Genomic DNA, 25,805 nt, shown 5'->3' on the forward strand with positions numbered 1-25,805 from the left:
TCCCCTCCCTGTTTTTTTTCTTATACATTTAAAGGAATTCCCCCTACCTCCAACGGCAATTACAGTCCCACAGAGTTTATACAGAAATCCCCCCACTGACTCTTAGGGATCACTAATTCCACATGTACACTTGCGTTGTGGGCCATGATGTAAGTGTGGAAGGGTGGGTCGCTTCTCAGCAGCAGAGTGCGTGTCATTTCTCTCTCCGGTAGCTGCTAAAGGGCGGGAGCGGGTACAGGGACACATGTAACTGCATCCATGTGTTGCAATTAAATCCAGACCAAACAACACTCAATAAAATATTATAAGGACAAGCATAAGATTCATTGTGACTGTGGTTTGGGTGGATAAGGAGATTTTTGTGGCCTAGTTTCAAGGAGCAAATACACTGTTACTATCATCCATTATGATTTATGCTGTAAACTTTATTTTATGTAAACTGTATCCTGTTAAAACTGAAAATAATGGTCTAAGGATGTGCCATTCAACCAGGGTAAAGTAAGAGTCAGAATGTCACTTTTTACTTCTACTCCGCGACTTTTTAAGGGTAAATGTTGTACCTTTCCCTCCACTACATTTATTTACCAACTTCATTTACTGCAGTAGTTACATTAAAGCCAGAGTTTTAAAGTTTTTTTTGCTGAAACTGTCTTTTACAGTGACATATAAGATAGATGATCTTTGAAAAAGACTGTATTCTTTGCTTCCTCAAAGTGCCAATGGAATTTGCTAGAATCTCCCACACCTGAAAACAGCCAATGAGAGCCGAATATGCCTATTTCTTACCTCAGATATTTTCAGAAACATATTTTCGTGTACTGCTTAAAAAACTGAGACGAGTAATAGGCAATGTACAAAATCTTAATATTTGATAAGGGCTATCTAGTTTGACAGTTTGACCACAGTTTATAAGCAGTGATGGACAGCTGCAGTTGAGACTCCTTAGCTCTGATTGGTTGTTTTTCGTTGTTTTGGTTTTTTTTTGTTTTTGTTTTTTTGCAGTGGATTTCAGCAAATGCCATTAGAAGCACCAAAAAAGAGCCAGAAGAACATGATTTTCTTTCACAGATTATCTGGCTTGTACTACGGATATAGTGACAATATCAAATATGATGACAAAAAGTTGTTTTTATAAAAGTTACCAGGTGGAGTCTTAACTAATGGATTTTGCTGTATTTTAAATACAGCTTCTCAGCAGTATATGATGTTGATAAACTCATCAAGGCGTCAGTCATAATCCATGCATAATTCTTGAAATGCAAAGACTTTGACTTGTAACACAACATTTCTACACTGCAGTATTGCTGCATTTAAATGAAGTAAAAAAAATCTGACATTTTGTGTTGCAGGGCTGCTATTTCGGGCATCATAGTTTTTATTTTAAGGTCTGTGAGTATTCCAGGGCTCACAGTAATTTTCTGTCTAGCTTTGTTGACTTTAAGTTTGCCCTTGTTACACTGGCTGCAAGAAGTGCTGATAAAATATTTTAATCATCTTTACTTTCAAGGACTCCGGATAAGTGTGTCATGCGAGGGACCCTTATCTTGAAGCATGCATGTGTTGAAAAATTACATTTTCTGCGAACGGTTTGTGTATGTAGAAACAAGATGTTGCTAAGCAAATCATGCAGATATCTCCCTTGCAAATGAGCCTGTCACCTGTAATCACTGTTTAGTCAATGTCTTATCTTAGTCCCTGCTGTTTTTCTAGTGATGTCATCAGCCAAAATAGAAAGAGAAATACACTTTGTTCCCAAAGTAGAACAGAAAACTCTCTATCACTCTGCTTTAAAATCCTCTAAATCCTAAACTGGATATTAATCCTGTGTACTGCATGCAAGGGCACTTTGTGCTAATAAAGGCGAATCCTTTGAGAGGAAACTACATGGCTCCTAAAACACTGCTCCCCTCACAGCAGTGAAATCACTTGTAGCTCTTTATAGGACTAAATTGCACTATTCCCAGTGTACTTTGCGGTACATGAGAAATGTTGGTCCAGATCAGTTGTTCCTGAACGTTTTCTCATCAGGGACACACACATAGATGAGTGAGTTTGGCCAGCAGAGCAACATCTGAGACCATTTTTCGTGTTAGGTATAATTTAGTGGAGATTTGCAAGTCTGCATAAAGTTGGAGGGACAATAGACAGAGTAACCTTTGGCGAAAAAACATCCTGCAGCTGACCCTTGACTAACATTGGAGACAAACCATACTTTAATGAGCAGTAGCAGCTCAAATGACCAGCTTTCGCCATCTAGTATGAGCCATAGAAGCGGTAGCGTTCAGGGAGCGCATAAATATTACGGCTGATATATGTAGCATTTGTCCACATTTCCTCCCCCATCATGTTTTATCTGAGCGTCGTTAGAGAGCAGCTTGAAAGAACATTATTTCTGAGGAGTGAATTGTAAAGTGCTGCACATAAAGCTGGTGACATAACAGTTTCATGGCTATCAACATTACAAGGCACCGTACCACCCACTCTGCAACCTTAGCAACAGGCACCAATTTCAGATTCCGCTAAAAATGGATGCATGACCACCAGCGCTGGTCATTAAGGTGTCATGGAAAACTGGCTTACACAGAGTGTCATTTGGTGGGTTAGGCCGCCCAACTTTACAGGTTTCTGGCTTTCTTGCAAGTTTATATTCCCTCAAATGTAATCGAACATAAATGCCATTAAAAAAAGAAAAGGAAACATCCAGTTGGGAGCTTCACACAGGGCTTCCCTCTCTTTACGTGGCTCCCAAAGCTGGAAACTGTGGCTCACCCGCTGCTTAAAGCACTGTTACACGTTCCATATGTCATTCTCTAACCGCAAGTGATTAGGTCATGTATGTACACACCAATATATCCTGCACACACACACACATCTCCACCTCCGCTTTAACATGTGGATGGAGGGTTGAATGCTCTCATGTGTGACAGAGTTTGAAGGGGCGATGCTGATTGATGCCGTGCACGGACTGGATGTAAAGTCCACACAGGCTAAGTGATATGCCCCGAGAGTGTAATCAACAAGCGTAAAGTATGTAGCTCTGATATTTATTAACTTCCTGGGTAGTGGTGATGTGCTTAATGGAGTGGTGTGTTCCAAAAGAGACCGTAATGTGTCCTAAAACAGCTTTTTCTGTGTGTGTGAATAAATTAGATTATAATGTGACCTAAAGGTAGCAAAACTTTTCCTCTTGGAGTGCCAAAACTGGAAACTTAACAGTGGGCCAAAAGCAAACATCGGTTTTACTGTATTATATTGTGTTGTATTGATAGATACAAAATTGGCATTAGAAACCTCCTAAGGTGCCATAATTGTAATGCCTTTTGTACCTCGCTCACAGTGACTTGCTGTCACTCTGCCCGCAGTGCTCAGATAATGAAAAACAAACACACAAACAAACAAAACAATTATATAAAGAGCATTTTTAGCTCACAAATAAAAAAACATATTTTTAAAATATTTTTCAAAAAACACCTGGGGGGGCAAATTGATCCTCATGAGTGGCCAGTTTTGGTCCCTGGACCCCACTTTATATATAATACAATATAATTTCCAAAATGCCAAATATGCAGGGTTCCCACAGTCATGGAAAACCTGGAAAAAGTTACGGAATTTCACATTCACATTTTCCAGGCCTGGTAATGTCATGAAATTAACAAAAATCATTGAAATTAAACTATTTGAATTTTGTTGTGTGTAATGCAGTTGTTACAGCATACCCCTGTGGATAACCTTCAATGTAATGTAACATTATGGCATTTTTTTTCTGAAGCTGTCATCATAACTTAGCTGTAATTTATGTTTTGATCTCCATATCATCATCATCATCATCTCCAATCTCTCCCTCCATGTGTGCCAGCTAGCTGAAATTGTCTTTGAATAGAGTTTATATCTGATGTTTGAAAAATGCCAGGAAAGTAGGGCAAGAAAAACTAATCTAATGGGTCCTTGAAAAGTCATGTAAAACTCTTGAAACTTTGTCCATGAAAATGTGTGGGAACATGAAATGTGGAGATATTGCTTCCTGAAACCCCCATTCAGTGTTTTAAGACAAAACATCATTATTTTGTGAAAGCATAGCTGCTGTTTATGCAAAGAAGTTCTTGAAATGACTCCTAATTTCTTTACTTTCAGTGTCATTGATGTAGCAAAAGTTGTTGGCAGGAATCGTAGCCAGATTATTTTTTTCATATCTCAACATAAATGAATTAAACAAGATTTTTACAACCACAGTCAATCAGGGAGGACAAAAAAAGAATGAATCTGGCCATAAAAAAGCACTTCATCTATTAAAATACTAAATAAACAGCCTATAAATACAGTATATATTTAAGATATGCTGTTGTATTGCTCTACTATACACATGAGACGTAATATGATCATTGTACAATTCATTTTTGGTACCTTAATGTGAACAAAGTTATTTCCACAATCATGGTACCTTGACAAATTCCTGCCCAGTAAATTTGCAGGGCCATAAATGTGACAAGCTCAACATGAATTTCCAACAACACTGGGATTCATGACTTTCTAAATAGTTTATATCTTTGGTCGAGTTTGCAATGGTAGACAACCAGCTCCTCAGCATTATTTCATTTTCAGTTTCTAAAAGATTAATCAGAATGTGGTTCAGCGGTTATGCGTGGGCATGTAACACTGAATTAAAAGTGAAATTAAACCAAAATGATACAGTCTTTTGCTTTGAGGCAATAACCATGTCCCTACTATAGTTTATATACAATTTAAGAATTTAAAAAAGAATTAAAAACTTGCTGTTCCTTAGATCTTGTTAAACTTTTGCTGACTTGGAAAACATAACTCTACAAGGTACTTGTTTTAAAGATATAAACCTCAAATTTTCCAGAAGTGACTTATCGTAAAAACACTTTAAAGCCGAAAGAAGTACAATTAAAAACACACAACATAAAACTTGAGTACACAGGAATAGTGGCATGAAATGATGCTACCCTGAACATCTGTACGTCTCCAAACCAATCAAGACCTCAACGACTCTTTTTTTAAAAAAGTTTTGAAAGTTTTTCTTCTCAAAGTACGAGCTTAGTAGTCCTACCTGTGCCAAAAGGCTTTCCCGGCTTCACTGCCATAAGCTCATCATCTTGCCGTACAACACCCGACCCTCAACTCTTCCTCTGCGTGTGTGTCTCACTCTCTGAGTCGCTGTAATGTGGGCATTCCTGCACTCAGACCAAACAATAAGGGATGTGCTCCCTGCCTATGGACCATTACATCATCAGCATGACCTTATATGGAGCTTTGCATTGCAGAGGCTCGCAAGAAGGGGGTGTGCTTGCTCGCATGTGTAACTGTGCGGCGTGTACATGTGTGCATGTCTGAGCGAGTCTCCTGAAGTAACTGTTTAACTAGAGGATGTGGCAGAGGAGAGGGAAAGGTTTCTTTGACGTATGTAATGTGTGAAATATCTGGCTGGTCTGTCACTGTAGCGGAGGCAGGGCAGTAGGTGAGGAGAGACAAGGAGTTCGAGTTACACTGTTTCCTTCTGGCTCTTGTCAACTTTAGTCACTTATTCAGCCAAGGAGGGAGGGACATGGAATCAGCTTGCAAAGTTAATAAGAAAATCTTGGATGATTTGTAATTGAGACCGATGCTGAAGAACAAGACAAGACATGTCACACATTATCTTTGACATGTGAAATGTATATTCACAGCCCACACCAAAGAAATCTGACATTTTGACAGTCTGTGACTGGTGTGTTAACAATACTATTTTTGATTGAAATCACGGAGTGTGACCAAACTGCCAGCAATCTAACTGCCAAAAACTGCAGTTCCCTGAATGGCCACTTGAGGCTGGATTCAAAACAAAGTCAATTCCCATAGACCCCTATGCTGAAATGCCCAACTTTGCAGCCGAAATAAACATGTTAACAGCCTGGTACAAAAGAAAACTGTTTTGGTTTCAAGCTACTTTCAACAGTCATTGCTCCTATTCTATTGATTTTTTTATACAACTCATCTGTTTTGATTTAATTAAAATTACAAAATCGGTAAGTGAGTGGATTGGCATGTGGTATATTAACTATATCTGTGGACATTTTGGTGGTATCTTTGCACACTGAACTGGCAACTCTATTGATTCACCATGCTTGTCTTCATTGCACCACAGATTGTATGGGTTGTAGTTGCTGAGGAAAAGTGAGCTCTGCGCCAGTAACAATTGGTGAGAGTCTGCCCGGCAGCACATGGTGACAGGGCTAACTATTGGCACCAAACAGCTAATGTCACCTAACAGTTTCTAATGGATGAAATGACATAGTTAATTAATTTTGGGTTCTGTTTAAGTTTGTTGGGACTGTTTAACAGCTCGGTGTTGGACGTTAGCTGCTGCTGTGTAAGCTCATGCTAACAGGACAGATGTTGAACTGACCACTCGGCAGGGGAATGCCACTCCAGAGCTGGCAGCAACAGAAAGTTTGCTAATCCAGCAGGAAGCTGGGACGGTCTGGGATCAGATTGCTGTCGCAAAGAGGATTAAATGCAAGTATTGTCTGACCGGAGATGTTGATACCACTTGCTACTGGGTCAGTCAATGAGTCAGATCCACTCCTTCTTTTACAACTCCACCCTCTTGTCCAAATATGGTCACTTTTGGTTCAGAAACTCCAAGATGGTGTGGGCTAAAAACAGTATCTTTTTACATTTTACGAAATGGAAATTACGGTAGCTAATTAAGTTGTCAGGAATGTATCTTTTCTCTCTACACAGGCTCTATTTGTACCGTTAATTATTAATAGTGAGCATCAGTAATGGAAAAAGTTTTCAAATCCTTTTGTCTGTCTGTTTTGGTGTTGATGTTGTTTTAAGAATACTGTCAGACTTATTTGCATTCTTGCTGATAGTAAGGTGATAATATCAATACCATGCACACATCTGTACAATAAATATGAAGCTATAGCTGGAAGATAGTTAGCTCAGCATAAAGACTGGAAACAAGTTCCTTAGAATTGCATTACAGTACTTGGGTGTATGTACTGTGTAGCTTTCCACTGCTGGTATACAGTTCATATTGCAGCCAACATTTTGAGAATACCCGAGTTGAGGGTTGGGTCGTTAAACACCTGTTGGTGTAAAATGGGCTTTAAGCTAATGGCTCCACAAACATAATAATGGCCTCTCATGCAGCAGTGTAATCGTAGCTTAAGCCAGCACTCATTGCTCTTTATCAGTGGCACATTGTTCTGCTCACAATGCCTCAGTCTTTACTTTGATTATCAGATTGCTCTTACCTAACTCACACATTTCTCAGGCTACAGCCGGTGACTGAATATGTCTTTTAAAATTCTCAACACCATGCGTCATCTATTGTCATATGATGGGAGCAAATTTTATAGAGATTTTTCAGGGAGGTTGTTGCTTAGCTGTCAGTGTTGCTATTGTTCTGAGAAAAATGTGCCCTGTTGTTTCAAACAATGGGGCCGGTGACACCACATGGTGCAGAAACATACAAGCAACTCAAGTACTGACTTCCTGACAAACACACGACCTCATGTTTGGTGTAAAGCGACAATGCATGACATGTAATAAGACTGCAAATTAGCAGCGTATACATATCAGTCTGTGAAAACACAAAGTTGTACACTGCAGTTCTAACTCATTCCAGCCGTGCAAGCGAAAAACAAGACTCTTCCTGCCGCGTGCCTACAAAATGAAATATGTCATGGCTTCACAATGGCTGAGGTCACTGTTCTTAAATGTTACGAGCTTTGCCAAGCAAGCTGAGGGGCATGGAGATTTAATTTAAAGCTGCACTAGGCTTGATTTTTATGAAAAAACCCAAACATATATCTTCAGTCATTGCACATTATATAACCTGGCTGCATGACCCCCCTCTTGACTGAACGTGTGCCAAACACAATTACAAGTCCCTGGTTGTCCCGTCTGTGCTATCATTAATATCCAGCTTTAAAGGAAGTAAATACACATCAGATGCACAATAATGATGGGAAAGGGCGCTGGTATGTTCAGCTTTAAGTCCACTAACCATCTTCACTGACCTTTTGGACAACTTTAAGTCCAGAAATGTAAAACAAATCTCTGGCCAACACTGTACTCCAAGCAAAATTCAATTAGGTGTTCTTAAAATGTTGACGAATGCAACAAACGCCAGTGTACACACTGTTACTTGTTTAGTGGCAGAAGGAGCAGCTTTCGTGAGTCGCAGCAGGATCCAGACACGATTCGCAGATTCCTAAAAAGAGGTAAACCGAAAACATGTGGCCAAGACGACTAAATGCAAAAACTTGCAATTAATCACAGTGTTTTTGTCCAATTGGAGGAGACTGTTGTTGGATGATAATGAATGAGGCTGTGTGAATAAGTTTGGATTGTACGCACAGCGCCAATTGAGGCCAAAGATAGCATTTCTTTTCCATGTTGCCTGTGCAAACACGCCAAATCTGATTTTGTTTGGAGAATACTGCAAGTCTTAAACTTCAGTAATGGGGTCGACTTTCTTTGAGCGCGTATGGTAATTGTCACATGTGTTGTCGACAGCTAAAGGCCAGGGGATCAGAGGCTGAAGGAGTTGGGAGAACGACCAGAATGACATGGCAGAGCTCCCTGCTGAGACTGAAGCCTCAACTCTTTCTTGCCTCTCAAAGAAACCAGTCCATGCGTCCACTTGAAAGCAGGACTTCTCGTTTGCTGAGAGGGACTTTTCCCTCAAGCTCTCTGAACTCTTTAAAAGTACCATTGTAATACTTGACCACAAGGCCATGGGAATTGCGGAACTGTAGCAGACTTTTGGGTCAAGCAGGATTGATTTCAAGCAATTTAAAAAGCAATATTTCAGTGTCACGGAGCCCAACAACTGCCCACCGAGCTCCAAGCTATGATGTATTTTTGTGTTCCCTCCTATTTCCTTGCAACAAACTGTTTGTTCTTGGAACAAACAATTCGGTCATCCAAAATTAGATTCTATTTCTGGATCTGGACAAATTCGGGGCCCCGAGTACTGTATACTTAAAACAGATGTTGGGGATCAAACACAAGAGCTGGCCACACAAACATGTTTGCTGTGACAAGCCGCTGCCAAATGACAAATAGTGGGGAGATGGAGGTGTATTATGTAACCTCTATGGGATGACTATCGCGCTGACAATGAACAGAAGAATGCAGAGGTTTGGGATTTGGTTTGCATGAGCAACGTGTGCGGTTCGGCAAAGGCAGTCGTTAAATCCCGAGGCATGGTCCTCCGGCATTTCGACACGCTGCAATGTTCTTCTGAGCTGAAACTTCCTGGAAGTCTCAAGAGGGTACAGATGACAAGACATGAGCCACATGGATAAATGAGAGGATTTATCTACTCAATGAAGCAGCAAATGATTTGTGATTGGAGAAACTTTTCCCTTTCCAACTGAGACTTGCTCTCTAAGTTCAGACCAACATTATTACTGTGTCAAAAAAATGTACCCTTGGGGCGTCTCTGTGGCCTATAGTGGTTAATTGCAGAGTTTCGAGTTTTATTCTACTGCAGATCTTTGTTGCATGTCATACCTCTCTCTCTCATCGTGTTTACCCTCTGTATATGTACTGTCACTGTCAAATAAAGACAAATTGAGAAAAATGCAGAAAACAAAACTTAAACGTTGACCCTCAATCAACTTCTACCACAACACAATATGATATCATCCCAAAATGCACTAAATTGGCCAATTGAATATGTGAGCGCACACATACTTTGTAGATGACTTACTGTTTACTCTACAATTGTCAAGAGGGAGGCTAAAATTAAACCACTATGTGGAGTCTTAGAGTTATGAATCTATTAGTGCATTTACATTCATAATTTTTTATGCTTGTTTTCAATTTCTGCAAAAAAACAAAAACAATTATTAAGTCCAGATATTGCAAAAAAAAAAAAATGCCAGAGTGAAGGGGCAGAAGTTGATGTTTCCACAAAAAAAGTGAGAAAGTCAACCCAATCACATAAAATATTATTGGCATTGTGTGTTTCTACAAAGCATGGATACATTACTTTTGCAATTTTTTATGTAACATATATTTTGACACTGCAACAATGCTGTGGTTAATGTGTTATTAGGTTTAGGCACAAAAAACACTTAATATACCCAGATTTGGGGGCTCAATCCCTGTTGCAAAAGCAGCCATGCCTCAGTTAGATACAAACACTTTGGGTGTCACTATTCCAGCAAGAAATGCATCGATGTTGTGGTTAAAAAAAAAAAAAAAAGTTCTTTTTGTGTCACTATCTCAACAGGAAAAGCTTCAACTTCACCAAAAAAAAAAAAAAAAACAAAACATTTTTTGTGCTGGTCAAAGTATAATGGGAGCAGGTTTGGCAAAAAAAAACAAAAAAACAAATATACTGCATCATCTTGCTGTGTCCTCTTCTGTAGTTTTTTTATGGAACCTCACTGGAGAAATAATTCCTTCTATCTTGAGGGACAAACATAGTAAATGGAAAGTGCATTCATTTTCCTTTTCTGCCGATTTTTCAGAAAATTTGGTTAAAGGGAGCTCTACATTTTTTGATTTTTCACTCAAACTGTCTTTTTGCCTTTACCTGCAGCACCATGACACCACCAATGTATGGAATTATATTGGATGTGAATGCCCACTTAGACTTCAAAGACTTGGCTTCTACTTTTAAGGTTATGTGAGTGAACACGTGAAATCGGATATCTCTGATTTCTGTTATTTAAGTGGTCTTGGACCAAATGTGACGAGAAGTACAGCTGTCGTATGAGCACATGCAAGTGTTGCAAATGCGCTCAGGAAAAAAATGCTTGTGTGGAAGTTTGTAAGAGCCCATTTGTGTGTTCATGTATTTGATATGTAGCATGAAACTGATAAACCATTAATGAGCAAACCACATGGTAACGAGTTTTACCTCTGTGAGAGCCACAGGAGTGAATGCATGTCTGTGAGACACACATTTCCACCTTTTTTGTGCCCTGTAGCAATATGTGTGAGCAGCAGAACCAGACAGAGACAAAGGCACACACTCACCCTCTCCATTGAGCGTGATTTTGTGTTTGGTGCGATTTCTGTTGCACATCAGACAAACCGGCTCTCTGCAGCCGTCACAGACGAGGCCTGGTCTTGCCCCACACACTCAGCTCTGTCTGACACACACATGCTGGTGCGGTACACACAGCCCAGGGGCTGATTACCTGACATACATGCATGACATCATCGGCTTGTAATCAAACCCATATGCCTCCTTCCCTCTTCCCCCTTTCTCTCGCTCTGTCTCTATCTCTCGCTGGAATTCTTTCACTCTTTTTTATCCACCCATGACTTTGTCCACATTCCTTTTTCTGCTTGTTTTTCTTTTATCCCTTCTCCTCTCTTCTCTCTCTCTTTCTCCATCTTTGTCCACTACCTCTTTTTTTTCTGTCTGTCTCTTGTTTCTGATCTCAGCCTGGGCTTCAGCGTGGGCTCCACTGTTAAAATGGAACGTGATTTTGATTGCCAGGCTAAAAACCCTCATGTGGACTTTTGCTGGCCTTTTATGGCCAAATCAGTTTTTATTGCCATTCTCTGGACGAAGACCTTTTGTTCCTTGTTTTGATGACATCTTGTACACTCCAAATAGTTGTTATCGCCTGTTAGAGGTGGACAGGATTCATCTGTGTTTGTGTTCTTCCTCTTTAACCTCTGACCTCTTTCTCTATTTTTTATTATTACAATTCTTTTCCATGCTGTCAATGCAATCTTTTCTTTATTAAGGTTTTGTATGTTACTTTCAGAAAATCCAAATATGCCACTGTGTCTGTGTGAGACAGAGCAGGCATCCTACCAACTTTAGTATAAACCCATCTGCGTTATTATTAGATGTTAAGAGCAAAACATAGTTTAAAGAGCGTGAAAATAAGCTTGGTGGGCAGGAGGGGAAGTGAATGTGTCCAACAAACACCAGAGTTTGACCCGGGAGAGCGTTTATTGAAACCAACAAAATACAAAACAAGCTGCGGGGTAGCTGGGTGTTATTTTAGTGACACGCTGCTGCTTTTCTGGCTGTTTTTGTGGCACTCAAAGATGGGTGTTTTTTTTTGGCAGCATGTCGCTGCCTTTTCAGACATGTTTGTGGCATTCAAAACCTTTTTTTTTTTTGGCAACATCTACAATCTTGTTCTTACCATTACTTGGTAGTATTGTTGCCCAAACCCAACTGCTTACCCTTTCTTAACACCGCATTTTTGGCACTTAAAGCCAGATGTTTTTTGGTTAGATCTGCAATCCTTTCTTAATTGTAACCAAAAAGTTTTCTTGCCTATAGCCAACTGTTGACCATTTCATATCACCACGTTTGTGGCACTCAAAACCGCTGCCCTTCCAGCACTCAAAGCTGGGAGTTTTTTAGCATCATCCACATTTTTTTTTCCTAATCGTGACCGAGTTTTTTTGCCTAAACCCAACCACTGACCCCCTCTTATTGCTCTGTGTGTGGCACTCAAAGATGGTTGTTTTTTTCAGTGATACACTACTGCCTTTCCAGCCTTGTTTTTGGCACTCAAAGCCTGGTGGTTTTTTTGTAACATGCTGATTCCAGTCATGTCTGTGACACTCAAAGCCGGGTGTCTTTTGGCAACATCTGCAATCTGTTCTTAACCATAACAAAGTCATTTCAGTCTGTGCACAAGGTGTGTGCACAAACATATATGTTTGTGTCTGTTTCTGAAATGAAAAGTGAAGGTGGGGGTGACCTTGACCTCTCCTCCCCTCACACTGCCAGCTGTAATCCTCAGGGAGGTTTGTAGCACTAAAAGCATGTCTGCTAACCTCTTGAAGAAAAAGAAAAAAGGTTTAGCTGGGTTAGTTTTCTTGTTTAAATACTTGCCACTTGCATATTTTTATGTAATTTCCTTCAGTAGAGCTGCCAAGGAGATAATAAGCATGACATTCAGGCAAATTATCTAACCTACATATTTTTGGGCAGCAACTGTTGTAAATATTTGACTTTAGTTAAATCTAAACATGATGTTCTTTACTGGTGAGTTTGAAAGTCTGTACCTGTCTCCGTAACTCTCTGTCACTGTTACATAACTAGGATTTTACAGTCTCATGCAACCTCAAGAAACCTGAGTATACCTGACCTTTTACACTTTTATCTCCAGCCTTATTATTTGTCTTTGTTACTTGTGTCCTGTTCTCTTTGAACTGGAGGGATAAATGTTTTTATGTGTCACAACACTTATTACTAATCCCCTGTAGCTGGAAATGTCAAGAGTCCATTACTCTCTATTTCTGATGCAGCAAATTTGATAAGAGACGTTAAATGTCTGTGAAAACTATCCTATTTTCCTAAACAATCTTATTTATTTGTCATTTTAGTCTACATGGGTTAAATAATTGAGACAAACTGTTTTGTGGTGGTAGAGGAACAGCCTATTTTTCTTAGCTCCTGATAGGAAAATCTTGTCGTTCTTTCCCAAAGCCAGTGATATAGGAACAAATAGTTCCCTATACCTGACCATATAACAGATGAAACATGTCACCTTGCCATGGAGTGATATAAGATTACAGGCATGAATCAGTCTTGCAGCTCCAGATTGAAGGGCTGGACCAGGTAGGCAGGCAGTAATTTAGCTAACAACAGCTATTGCCTAACAAAGGCTCACACGTGTAGTGAGAAAGTAGGAGAGGTGTGTACATGTGTATGTGTGTGTGTGTGTGTAGTCAGCAGTGCAGGCGTGTGTCTGCTGCCTTCAATTGGTACAGCTGATAATCATTACCTCTCCAGCACTTTGGACTTTGATGTAAATCGCGGACACTTAAGGAGGATGTTCCGATCGCTGTTTGTACAGACGTGGTGGATTTCAGAGCCCAGAGGCCACACATCAACCAGCAGCCATTACATAGACAGTGTGGCAAGATCTTAGCATCAGGTGGCTGTGCATGACCGACCCCAGAGCAAATCAGACTCTGTTTAATATAAATTTATATAAAGCTAACTTCTATGGTGGTAAGAGTAAACAAAAGTGTTACTGAAGGAAAATTACTCAGAAAAATAACTATTTGAGTAAGAGTTTAAAAAAAGTTTCTTGTAAAAATCAACTCTAAAAGTGAGTTACTTCATTAGATGTAATTTGTTTCATTGATGAATAACATTTAAACAGGTCCTCAACAGGTAAAAACAAATGTGAAGTGCACATTAATTGTCATTAAAGTATCCAGAACCAGACAAATAACAAAATACATGCTGTCAATTTGTCCACTTTTTTGGGCTGAGAGCACGTAATATAACTATTGTTCTTGTCGTTTGATAGGTTAATAGAGTCTGGATATTGGACCGGGGATGTACATGCACCTCTTCTGCCACAATCTTGGCTAGTATCTTATCTCATGCTGCCGCTCAGTTGCTGTCATCCCTGTGAGCTCAGCTTTAAGTATCAGTAAAAGAGGCAACAAGTGTTTTAATGTAACAGAGTAGAAGTGCATTTGTAGCACATGTTAGTGAGTACGTAAGAGTAACAAGTATTTTGCAAAACAAATACAACAAATAAAGCACAATTGAATGAAGCTAAATTTAACATACAAGTTCATGTAACAAAGTAGATACATAAAACATTACCACCCACCACTGAGTAATCTGCGAGAGCAAATTTGTTTTGAAGGCATCATGCCTACCAGATCACAACTTCTATTGTGAAAATCAGTAACAGGATGCTGAAACCACCGGTTTCATTTGTTGGTCTTGAACAGTTATCTGTAGTCGTTTCCAGCCTCGTTTAGCGTCTCACCCCCCCACCCCCTGATGACAAAACAGCTCATATATTACATCACTTTAGAGACACTGACATGATACATTTGAAAGTGCCAACATTTTGTTTTTAGACACCTCTTTTACTCCATCAGCCTCATCTGGTAAGATTTGTTTTGCCTACAGGGAGTCTGTTTTTGTAATTTCCTGCACAACAAAAACATTGACTTCAGACTAACTCTGATTATAGCTGTGAAACAAACCAATATTTTAAAGAATATTTTTTTCTGACTTCATTTCTTTTTATGCATTCGATTGGATTTAGACTTAGCTGTGGACGCGGACACCACTCATCAATACCTCTGCCAAGGAGGTTATATTTTCAGTTAGGTTTGTTTGTTTCAAAAACGCCTGACCAATTTCCTTGAAACTTGGTTGAAGGTTGGAGCATGGGTAACGGAAGAACCCAATATATTTGGCAGCTGATCTGAATTTACAGAGCAGATACACAGATTATTTTCACTCTCATTAATTTTGCAAGATAGATCATTTGGCCTTTGTGGAACTTTGCACTCTCCAAGTGCCCTTTTAGTGTTCCAAATTTGTTCATTTTCCATCTGGGTGAATTGGATATTATTTAATACTGATGATGATATAAAATGAAACTGCATGTTTTCATTATAAGACATAGTGATGCTGGAACACAGGTTGGTTGCAGGTTTGTCCTGTGCAGTCAGCCTGATGGTTTCTAGCTACTGCGGCAATAAATATGCAATAGATCAGCTTCACATATATTTGTAATCCTGTTTTTCTTCCTTAATGCACATATGTGGATATAATTTAATTCTATAAAATCACATTTTTTAATTATTTTTATTTTTCAAATTCACTAAGCTCTGATCATTCCATGTCCGCCCTGCAGACTGCACAAGTGCCTCCTGGAGGTCAAGTCCCCCTGGTTGGGAATCAACACCCTGCAGCATCTATTAAGGTAAGCTGTAGAGTCAGACTCCTGCTATTAAACCTCCATAAGTACATGGTGGTGACACCATTAGGCCTCACACCCTAACTCTAACAATGACAGTCTCTGAACTTGGCTACAAATTCACAGGAAGGAGGGAAGTGATACACAGAGACACACACACACACACGCGCACACACACATGCACTAATCTGTCCAGCTGTCAGGTGAGCAGGGTGGATCTGCCTCTAGAGACTCTTTGATGGTTTCCTGATGGATTAGCATTGATCTCCAACAGTCCGTGGAGGCGAACAAGAGTGGCTCTCTAATCAGATTTCAAGGAGCTGAGCTTTTCTCAAGCTGTCAACTCATAAAGCCTGAGATGTTGCCTGCCATTTTTTACACCTGTGTGCTAGTTGATGTACCTGTTAATCTATTCTTGTGAGTTATATTCTTATATCATGAACAAACACCTCTCTTTTAATCAACCCCTCGGCCTGCACCAAAACAAAGGTTGTATTTACTCAGTTAAAGATAACCACACTTTAAAGCCTTCGGGGCTAAGACTGTGTTTAAAGTGGAGCAGTATACATATCTAAATGCTGGTTCAGCCTGGAAAATTACACTGTGGCCACCAGCCAGCCATTGGAGTCAAATTTTAAAGAAATGCATATAGTATTGTTTTAGGGACGCACCGTCTGTAAAATTCATGGCTGTCACTAATGTTTAAAATAATAATTTGGCTGATAACTTCTGCTAATGTTATGTTTTAGAACAGCTGTTTATTTTGGTTTTGTTGTTGTTTATTCCCTTGCTTGTATGGGGAAAATCTACACCATAGAAAAATGACTGAACTGTTTTAAATTAATTCATTCAAATTAATTTCTCCTTCAAACAGCTATTCTTATTCAGTCGTCTTGCCAAAAGATTTTACATTTTACAAGTTACATTTGAATGTATCATGATAATGTACATATGGCTTTAAAAAATGTTGCCATATTATTTTTAGACTGCATTGCGACACACAATATATATCTTGATATTTTGAAATCTCCTCTCAACTATTGTAGACCATTAAAATACAATTATGATGAACTACAGTTAAAATAAAGCTAAATAAAGTAGCTACAGTCAATGTGAGAAATACTGACCAATAGTTATGTGCGGCCAATAAATCGACACATCCCTCAGTACTTTATTGAATTTAGTGTACTTTAAGAAAAATACATCCTCATCCCACCCACTCTCTCTGACAAACATTGTCATAATTGTCCAGGATGAACAAACCTCTGTTGAAATCCACAAGTTTGCTATGAATTCTGTGTATCTGACTCCTACGTAGATATCTGTCCCGTTTACTCATTCTCTGACTTATCTACAAACACTGTTCAGCATCTTTAAACACAGGAAATAAGTTTCCTAATCTGGTCATCCTTTCACAACTGCAATAAAAAAGTATCCAAAAGCTTAGTCCTCTGTGAGATACGCTCCACTGATAGGGGTGTCACCACATTGCTATTTCAACACCGGCCTGATTAAGGGGACAGATCCAAGGGCCGTCACACATGAGTGTCAGTTTGAGTCGGAGGAGAGAGTAACTGCAAAGCAATATGTTGGACACTAAAAAGTTTTATGTAACAGACATGAGAACACGCTTTTGGCATTCAGGTAGTAAACCTCATTGTGCTATTTGAGGCAGATTTAGTGTGTAAATGTGTATAAATGTGTGTCTATGTAGGGTGTTCATCTGGCCCGGGGGAGTTCTTGTTCTTTGAGTTGGCACAAAACAGTGATACAAAATACTTTTGTTTCTGACATCAGCACTCAATTTATTTTTGTTGTCCTTTCCTATTTTGAGTTTGAGTTTAATCTTAAATTGAAGCTTTTATAGATCACCTGGGAGAGAGTCAGTAGAGAATTAATTTGACTTGTTTCTACGCATTAACTTTTGCCATACTAAATGAGCCGTCTTAAAAAGAACGGTTGGCATGTCTTAGTCCAGAGGCAATACAAGGCTAAAAGAGACCAAAGCAAAGGCAACTAGCGCTGATATGCTAACTCCAGACTACATGAGGGAACTTAAGATTCAGAAAGAGACGAGACCGTTTTAGAACATTGCAGTGAAAATTTGCAGCAGTGTGAAATGGCGGATGGTGTCGCCTGCAACTCAACTTGTAAAGTTGCCATTGGCTGGTTTTAGAACAAAACCAGCCAGTCAGCTTGTAGCAAAGTCGGCTGGATAAGTCACAACATGTCAGCTCTGGTCTGTTCAATCTGAAATCTGTTTTCAGTTGATTTGATTTAACTTCATAGTTTTTTCTGAAATTCGGTGGTGAAAGTCTGCTTTGTTTTTTTTTTCTGCCTTCTTTATATTGTCAGTTGCTCTCAGCATCAAGTATTTCTGTGGATGAGTTAGTTGGTTGAAAGCCTGGTGCATCTCATACAGATGCTAAAGGATGCCTTTTGGATATCTCAAAACAAAGTGTTGCTATTTGACGAGCTGGGAATGAGATCGAGCTGGAGTTATGGATGAAGCAATGAGAGGTTTATCCCATCAGTTTATTTGAAGGAACTGCCATATCTGTATGACAAGCCTTAAAATTTAATTGGAGAAGATCAACTGCCTTTTCTCACTTTGCATGACAGCTGGGTGTTTTTTCATGTTTTTGCCATTCCATCACTAGTAGAAATACATCTCACTATCACTATCCTCATTCATATTTTAAGATGCTACATTGCTATGGAGGAAATAACATCTCGTCTAATCACAGTGGTGGAAACTCGCAACTTTCAGATTGTTGCAGACGAGTAAATTTCAAGTAGCTGAAAGATTTTACTTATTTTGTCATCAATTGGTAGTCAGGCTATCAGGCTAATGCCACATTGAAAATAACCAAAATTTACGAAGCAACAGCTCAAAGAATGTCAAGTCAAAAGACGTCCATATGCTGTTGCTATTTTAGTAGTCATTTTAATTCTGTTTGTACTCATACTCTCATTGTAGGCTTTTGAAAGCACTGGAGTGCATTTCCCAGCTTTCCTCCTTTCTGCCTGTGCCACCACAGTCTCTCTGCATTGATGACAAACCCCTGACAAAACTCGCCACATGTCCTCGTTCGTCATTTATCCGAACCCTCTCATAAGGCTCTGGCTCTGTTCACTTCCACAGATGAGCAAGACCTCAGATGACACACATCGTTTTTCAGAAATAATGGCTCACATGTGAGGGGATTAGAACGATTGGAAACAAATGACAGGTGATCTGTTACATTTTCTGGGGAAATCCTATCAGATTACAGCAAACACAAAGATGTGCTTTCGGATCTTGCACCACTATTGGCAGGACTGCAACAATTCCTTATTCCTCAAAGACAAAATGATTTTTTGCCAGTGCCTTCCAAACAACCCATATGACTTCCAAATGACTGAGTTTAGCGACTTGTTTTAAGTTTGATGTTTGATTTTCCAGGACTGTGGCCATTCAGCACCCACTGCCAATTACAACAGCTTCCTTTACAAGATTTATTAAGAGAGTTGTTCCTCCCTCTCTCTTCCTCTTTCCTTCCTTTCCTCTCTTTCTTTTCCTCCCTCTTGTCTTATCATCCTGCTCTCCTCTCAGCCTTTCCATCATAACCAGCCAGCTGCTCGCTCACCCTGGATCCTCCCACTCGCCGCTGCGCTCTTTGTGTTCAGGAGGAATGTAAATGATAGTGATTCGGGATGTGGGGTGTGTGACGTTGGAATTTACTTAAGTGAGACAGAGCTGTGATGGACTGTGAGTTTGTGTGATCGTCTGTCTTAGTGGGTGCGTTTAGGGTGACATCACTCCCCTCCCAGTGTGCTCAGAGGGGATGAGACCCCGGCTGGGCTGGGGCGGCGGTTTGGGAACCTCTCTCTATTGTCTGCTCACTTCCTGTCCAGGCGTACAGCTTTCATTATCCCAGTTACTTGGCAACTGGCCTCAGATTGTCTCTGGATTAAAGTGAGGAGAAGCAGACCGAGGCTCGTACCACTTAGTCGACACGTCATCGCTTCAGTTTCTCATGCACTGTTGCATGTCATCCCAACATCTGTATCTGTTGTCTCAACATTTTCAGCCTGTTAAAAGACATGTTTTTCTTGGCAGTGTGTCATGCTTTTGTCTCCCGCAGGTTACATGAGATGATTGTCATGAAGGGGGTGTCACAGTTAATTAATTTAGATGACTGATGCAAATAGCTCTAGTTAATCCCTTGTAGAATTGATTGCTTTCACTTTTGCTTGCACTTGTTGTTATGAGGCAACTGAATATCTGTCATGTATCTAGATTTCTTTTTAAGGTGGAAAGCACACATCCACAAATCCATCTCCACATGTGTGTACCCTGAAAAGTTTAAAATAACCGATGTAGCCAGCGTGACATCACTCAATAGTTTGTGGACTATGATATTAAAGCTTCAACTTGTTCATTTTGGCTGTTGTAGTCTTGGTGTTTGGAAGCCAGAAGTGAAAACTTTCGGAAAGAGTGTGGAGATATTTCTAACACGACCTGATAGCATGGTGCTTTTACAGCTTTGGTTAACTGTGATAATGCTAATGCTAGCAGAAACCAGTCAGTTCTCACTACTAACTTGTCAAATGCTACTGTTGTCAGTGATTTAAGCGTCTGATTCTGACACACTGAGGAACCCTTCATGGTTCAGCTGTTTCTGATGCAGCACGCAACAACCTAATTCGTCAAATCCCGCCACTTTGTCAGCGGACCTTAGGGTCAGACACCAATGCTCAGACACCAATGCTCAGAGGCCCCCTTAATGGTGGTATGATACGCACCGAACAGCAGCTGTTTCTGACATGGTGGGCAACAACCGCAGTATGAGAAGCAAAAGAGTCTGCATCAGGTTGGGCAGAAGTGGAGGTGGATGGGTTAAACAGACTCAAGACTTTCACCGGGGAGACCAATGTTTTTTTCCCATGTCAAACCAAAATTCAATCGAGCTGTTTTAAAAACAACGTAATGTGCTAGCATGTGTAGCATGCTGCACTAGTGATATAGTATGTCGCATGACGTTACATTACATAAGTGAAAACTGTACTTTCAAGGCAAACCATGTTTTTGTTTTTTTGTTTTTTTCAAAACATCACCACTTGCTTTTGTTGCTAAAACCAAGAAAGAAAACCGAAAAACAACAACAAAAGCTCATTTTGAATAGACGCATGCATGAAACCAAAGTAAATTGACATGCTGTCCCTGAACAACCAAAATTGATGCAGGAGGGTACCTAGCACATCATATTTTGATGTGAAGGTCCACTGACAAAGGCATTTGATGAGTTGGGATGAGAATGTGTTCGTAATGAAGTTTAAAACCATTGAAACAAAGTGTGCTAACTGGAAAAACTGAACATACGACTCCTTATAGAGTGTTGTAGTACAAGCAAATGCTGAACAAAACTTTTTTTGCGATAAAAATGTTACATGTATATAGCGACAGCTGTGAATGTGGAGTTATGCCAAGGCCGCTGTATGTTACCTAACTAACATCGTCACTGTGGTAGCAACGTATCTTTTGACAGCACCCACCTGTCACTTAGAGTGTCCTCGCCCTTAATTCTGCATAACGAAAAGCCTTCATAACATATAACATATAAAAAGTCACCCCCGTACGTTGTCATGAATGGAGAAAATCAGCTATCGAGACCAAAGCCATTTTTGTACCAGGCTGTAAACATGTTTATTTCTGCTGTAAAGTTGGTCATTTAATGTCGGCGTTGTGGCTGACTTTTGAAGCCAGCCTCAAGTTAAAACTGCAGTTTTTAGCACTTCCATTTTGGCTTTATTTTCCAGCCCTGGAGGTTGCTGTACTGAAGCCAGTAAATGGATATCTTTTCTTAATGTTCTTCAGGTCACCTTTTATCCTGCTGCCTGGTTTATACAGGTCAGATCTGCTCACTGTTGTAGCCGTTTTAACCGTGACTTCATGCCATGCCAGTCCATAAAATCTGAAACCTCTTAGGAAAGTAAAGCAAGGAGCATGTTAGGGATACTGTGGTAAAGTGCAGCCCTGGTGTTTTCAGGTCTCTTGGCTGTATTACTATCCCCGAGGCAGAAAACACTTATAATGTTGATGAAGTGCACCGGTGGGATACCTCAGTGCACGTCAAGGGGCTGCCTGAAAGGCTCCGATCAGCAGCGTTATTAATGAAAGGCCCGGGTGTTGGATTTGAGCCCGTCTCTATTCTGGGTGATGTCACTGTCTGGATAGACACGACCAGTCTCACCTCAGTGACTGAGCACAACAGATGGCTCACATCTGGACGGATTCCAGAGAGGCATTTTAGCACCGAGGGTTATGAGATTTAGCTTTGTCCGCTGACTTCCAGTGTTGATGAGGATTGATGGTGATTTTATTTTTTTTAGTGCAATTAGCTCTGGCAGGGAGCCTAGTCTTAAAAGGTTTTACAAGATATTTAAAAAATGTAAAAACATCTGTTAGCGTAATTGCATGGATCTCTACAAACACTTCTCCCCTTTGGTTTTTACAGAGCTGTCAGATCAAATGTTTTGCATATACCAAAGTTTGATTATTTAGCTGTTCTATGAGATTTTATTGCAAACTGTCAAGTCTTCAATTTCTTTATGAGCTTCCTTTCAAACTTAAAGCTGTTCTTCTTGCATGTTATTCCAACATTTTTTTATGCAACGTTTTCTTCTGAAAAATGTCCAATTGGGCCAATTGGGCCGAAAGGTCCAATTGGGCCAATTGGGCCGAAAGGTCCAATTGGGCTGAAAGCCTTTTTCTTCAAAGACCCATTTCTCTGAACATACTCACTCCCTGCAACTAAACAACCCAACCACCAGAAAAAAATGTTCAAATTGTACGTTTCTGTAAACCATGGATTTGTTACATTTGTCAACAATACTGTGGTGAATATGTGGTTAGGCTAAAGAACAAAATCCACTTGATTATGGCTTAAAATATCCATGTTCAGTGGTACAAAAGTCCCATGGAAAGCAGGGAAGGTTTGTTGAAAAACACCCTTGGTCGGTGGCTCACATGACAGTGTACATTAACGCAAAGGGTCAGTAAAAACACCTGAAATCTGGGAAATTGAAACGAACACCACATAGTGTGCATTTTGGAGAAACAGGCCTTCAGAGCAACAACCATTTGTTTTTGGGATAACAGGCTGTTGAAGAAATGGGACGTTTTTCAGACTGATGGGACTTAGAAAATTTGGGCCATCAGAACAATGGCATGGTAACCTACATGGTATCTTAAGGAAATGCACATACAATGGTTTGTATGATGTCTAACAAATTGGCAAATGATTTAGAAACCCTTCTAGTTAGGTTAGGTTTCTTTTAGGAGAAGAATCAAGGTTGAGCATCGTCAGGAAGCGTATTTAAAGTAAAGATATATATAGGTTTAGGAAAGCAGGGTTACGTGAGTCAGGTTAAGGAAAAAAAATATCACGGTTCGGTAAAGGCTTTGTACTTAAAGTCATGTTACGTAAGTTAGGTTAAAGAAAGTGGTCAGATTGCATGTTGAGGAAGAATCATAGTTTACTTTTACTTTAGTCTTTACTTTGTTTCTTGTTGACAGACAAATACTTGTCTGTCAACAAGAAACAAAGTAAAGACTAAATTCACTGAAGACATAATGGATTTGTTTGTAATTTTACTTTACTTTTAATTAGTAGGTATACAAATGAGCAGTGCATGAGAACAGCCCGATTATTTATACAAGACAGGATTATAATTGCATGACATGTTTTCTTGCAACACTCTGCTCCGCAGCATTATACTGCACATATACACCTGGGAGACTGCTAACGCAACGACTTGTTCTGTGGACCTCTCAGCAGCTCCACTTGAGTCGCTGGGGCTTAACTTGGGCTTAAGCTCCCAAAAGTTGTCCAAAGGGTCCTTTTTGGGCCAACAGCCTTCCCACTGCATGCCTACTTTTCAACTTATATCCTCCGCAGTGGTGGAATGTAACTAAGTACATTCACTCACGTGTTGTACTTTAGTATGAGTTTGAGGTTCTTGTAATTAACTTGAGTCTGTTCCTTTGGTGCTACTTTATACTTCAACCTTACTACATTTCAGGGGGAAATATTGTATTTTTTTCTTCACTAAATTTATCTGGCAACTTTGCTTTACCAATTAAGGTTTTTGCATAACAAACATGAGAAAGGTTTATGAAATAGAGTTTATACAAGTACAGCTGTGACAATTAGTTGATTACTCTTTTGGTATAATTTGGGGTGTTTTTTTCCTTTTTTCCTAAAAAAAAATTGTTTTTTGGATATGTGTTTTTTTGGTTGGTTTTGGGTATTAGTACTTTTACTTAAGAAAATGATCTGAATAATTCTTCCACCACAAAGTCACCCCAAGCCGAGTGAGGGGAGCCTGATGAAAAAAAACAAACTAGAATGTATTTATATTCAACCTCAAAACAAATGCCAAATCAAGTTTTTCATTTGATCCTAAAAATTGCATTTAATTCCACCCTTCCCAGCAAGAAAAGGCTTCCACTTAAAATGTAATATTAAAATTTGGATGCCATGCAGTCCCTCTGAAAAGACGCCAAGGCCTAACAGAGCAAAAGAATTGCTGCTAAATCAGATTTTTTTTTTTTATGATATTTTGGGTTGAGCACAAAAACTGGCTGTAATATACGGCTTCTTGAAATGTGAGCTCATAATTTTCTTTGTTTGAAAAAAAAGTGTGCCTTAGGAATGAGCTCATGCTATACTTACATTAAATTAGAGAGATCCAGGCATAGCATTTATTCTCTTGTGTTTGCTCTTTGTCCAGACCGCAGATACCGTACCTCCTCCCTGGCACGCTTAAACTTTACTAGAAGTTGTTGGATGCTTTTTAAACAGATTATAGGTGATATGAGATATGCTCTCCTTTGGCACTGGGACACTGTATTACTTGTGGACTGATAATAAAAGAAAACATTAGTGTCTTTCTGGAAGGGTGAGATAAGGCATCTGCCTGTATGCATCCAGGCAACTTGACTAAAGAAACCAGAACAAATAAAGCAAAAAACATTTCACGTCAGAAGCCTCGTAAGGTTTTAGTATCCAACCTTACTTGTCTCCTTGCTGACATGGATACTTCCCCTTTCTTCCACTCCACTAAGCCATGAGAGGCTCCTGAAACTGGATAGACCCTTTAAACCGTTTTTCCACCCTTTAGTCATACTACCCACCCACCCACCCTTCCCCACTTCTGTCACTGCCAGGAGGATTTGCTCGGTTGCAAGCCAAAAAACATTTGTCCTGAGATATCAGCCCCTGGACTTTGACAAAAGTCTGATTTCATCACTCTAATTTTTTATGGTGGAGCGCACAAGCAATCTTAAATCCTGCTGCAGCCCCATCAAAATATTATCTTCCCTGGACGTCTTTATCCCTCAGTGTTACGAGGGTATCGAGCAAAGTGCCAGGCGTACATGGCTCACTGAGGCTCCTCACCAGGTCAACGCAGCATCAGGAGAGGAGATCCCGGAGTAAAACTAAGTTGACTGCATAATTTAATCTTGGAAAAATACAGTGTAATTGAGGTTTTGGGCTCAGATCAGAAAGACTGTTCTAGGACGAGTGCGGTCGAGAGTTTTGGGCGTAGGAAGGTGGATGTTGTTTGTTTTGCTGTTATGACACTGCAGCTCAAAAAGTATTCGACATTTTGTGGTCATGAGTGTAACTTATCATCCATAGGAGCCATCGGAGTTGTATTAATTAGCTTGGCAGCGGTCTCGTCTCCTGCCATAAAAAGAGAGAATTGGGTTTTCTGTTAAGTCATGCATATTATTGCGAGTTAAATTACATTTCTGCAGTGCTTTTGCAGAGGCTTGGTGGGCTTGTAAAAGATTAAACTGTTCAGCATTGCTTCCACATTCTTTCATTAAAAAAAATAGTTCTCACAACATAACTCACAGATACATTACGATTACGTTTTAATAATTTCCTTGAAATATTTAGAAAAACATTCATTACTATTGAAGGAAGAGGTGTGTCTGAAAAGATAATGTTTACCCTCATATCGTAGACCAGTGCCAGCTATTCTCCAGTCTCATAACCTTACAGGAAAACCTTCTCATCAATCATCTCCAGCACCTTGTGTCGGATTTTGTGCGGAGGAAAT

At 39.8% G+C, this 25,805-nt stretch overlaps 2 protein-coding genes across 4 annotated transcripts in view; one reads left to right on the forward strand and one right to left on the reverse strand.

Annotated features, from left to right (window-relative positions):
* Window positions 1-25,805, forward strand: part of ect2l (epithelial cell transforming 2 like) — a 161,813-nt gene that overhangs the window by 25,520 nt on the left and 110,488 nt on the right. For all 3 annotated transcript variants that reach the window (XM_088074771.1, XM_088074772.1, XM_042512911.2), the window contains one exon: window positions 15,627-15,695. The gene's annotated coding sequence lies outside the window, so the exon portion shown is untranslated. The remainder of the gene's footprint in view (window positions 1-15,626; window positions 15,696-25,805) is intronic.
* Window positions 1-25,805, reverse strand: part of filip1l (filamin A interacting protein 1-like) — a 95,641-nt gene that overhangs the window by 14,843 nt on the left and 54,993 nt on the right. The gene's annotated exons all lie outside the window — the stretch shown is intronic.

Source organism: Plectropomus leopardus, chromosome 24, assembly GCF_026936395.1.
Source record: "Plectropomus leopardus strain MGB_pleo_1.0 chromosome 24, ASM2693639v1, whole genome shotgun sequence".
NCBI lineage: Eukaryota > Metazoa > Chordata > Actinopteri > Perciformes > Serranidae > Plectropomus > Plectropomus leopardus.